Raw genomic sequence first — 1860 nt, forward strand, 5'->3', positions numbered from 1 at the left:
AGCAGCTGCTACAACTGACTTTGCAGAAACTAAATACTGTAGCCGTAGTCTATTTATCTAGGCACTTATATAGCCCTCATCATTGTCCCTCCGAATCCAGCTTTCTAGCATGGAGCTGGATGCAGAAAGAGACCAATAGAATTGCACAACCCTAGTCAATTTCCTTTAAGAACTTTATAATTGTATAAAATTTCTGTGTCTCTTCCCCCTCTTTGTTACACTAACATCAAGTAAAATTAATGAGGTTCTTCTGTTGATAGGCTTATATTCAGAGGTAGCTTGAACTCTCACCTTGTGTCATGGGTCCAGATCCTCAAAGGTTTTTAGACACCTAACTCCTAATTATTGCAATGTGACCTTTAAATATCTTTGAGGTTTTGGGTCTTGATCTTTACATGGTATATGTTTTTGAGACATTTGTGAACCTACTCTGCTTTTTTCTTCTACTGTGTTTGTAATTAGTTTGCTTTCACACAGAGAGAGAGAGAGAGAGAGAGAGAGAGAGACTCACTTTAGTTTTAAACTGAGATGTTCTTTACTCATTGGAAATGTTCAATAGAATACTGTCTTATTCAGCAAGTACCATTGTTTAGTTATTTTAAAACACAGCTAGAACAAGGTGGGTGAGGTAATATCTTTTATTGGACCAACTTCTGTGGAGCTTGAAAGATTGTGTCTTTCACCAACAGAAGTTGGTCCAGTAAAAGATATTACCTCACCCACTTCATATCTCTCTCATCTTAAGACCAACGCGGCTCCAACAACCCTGCAAACAATATAGATAGAACCTAATTCCTTTCAGTACTTAATACTGAGATTTATATCCTGATAAGACTGATAGAGGCATTCTTTCCATGACGTCTTTTGCTCCCACTGTGGTCCTTTGTTATTGGGTTTCCATTCATTCATTCTTGCACATAGTCCCATTCTCTTAGCTTTTGCAATTAACAGTGTTTTTGTTTCTGTTACTGCCTGTTAGCTCTTGGATATATTGATTTTTTTTCACTCACACAAGTGCCCATGTTGTGTTTCAGTTTTTTTCACTGTGATAAATTCTTTAGGTCTATTATTTTTGTTAGCAGCCAAACTTATAAACTGTAGGATTGAGACATTTGCTTTCTCTAGTATGTAAGTGTTCAAAAGATCATGGTGGAATGGTTCTTAACACAAAAATCCCCCTGAATTTGTACTAATATTTTCCTCTAACAGTAAGTGATTACTGCAAAATTAAAGATTCAGGCCCTGATTTTCCAAAGGCCCTTAACTCTGCCTCTAAGTATCGACCACATTTTTGCATCTGAAATTTGTTGTAGGCCCATTTTGTTACGTGTTTGACATTTAAGAATCCTCCCCCCACCCCAGCTGCAGTCTAATGCTTATGCATCTAAGTGCTATAAAATGCACCCATAAAATTGTTCTCTGAGGCCACTTCTGAAAACTGGGCCTATAAACTATATAGTGTGATGCACATAATCGTTTTGATGTGTGTGATATCCCTTTGCGGTATTTTTTTCTGTCTTATTCATATTATTAGAGATTTTAATTCTGTTGAGGACTGTAAACTGCCCAGAATTTCCCGTTGCACTGTGACCTAGCCTTGGAGAGAACAATATTTGTCATTCTTGTGGCGTTTCAGAAACTTATATCTGGAATGAAGTCAGACTGGTGTCCTGTCCTAAGAAAGAATGTGGCTTTACCACTGGAATCTCTTAGACAGTGGTTAGCAAAGAGAAACGACTGTGCATTGTCTTCTGTTTGCAAAAAGGAGTCAGAGGAGTCCCTCTTATTAAGCTGAACCCCTATGAAGGCTACGTTGTAATCTGTTTTGTGGATATTACAATTTTTAAAATTTTTCTGCAG

The 1860-nt window shown here is 37.4% G+C and overlaps 1 protein-coding gene across 2 annotated transcripts in view; it reads left to right on the plus strand.

Moving 5' to 3' along the window:
* The window catches only part of PTPN21 (protein tyrosine phosphatase non-receptor type 21), a 59969-nt gene that overhangs the window by 47623 nt on the left and 10486 nt on the right, over positions 1-1860 (plus strand). The window lies entirely within an intron of this gene.

This window comes from Mauremys mutica, chromosome 4 (genome assembly GCF_020497125.1).
Source record: "Mauremys mutica isolate MM-2020 ecotype Southern chromosome 4, ASM2049712v1, whole genome shotgun sequence".
NCBI classification, from domain to species: Eukaryota; Metazoa; Chordata; order Testudines; family Geoemydidae; genus Mauremys; species Mauremys mutica.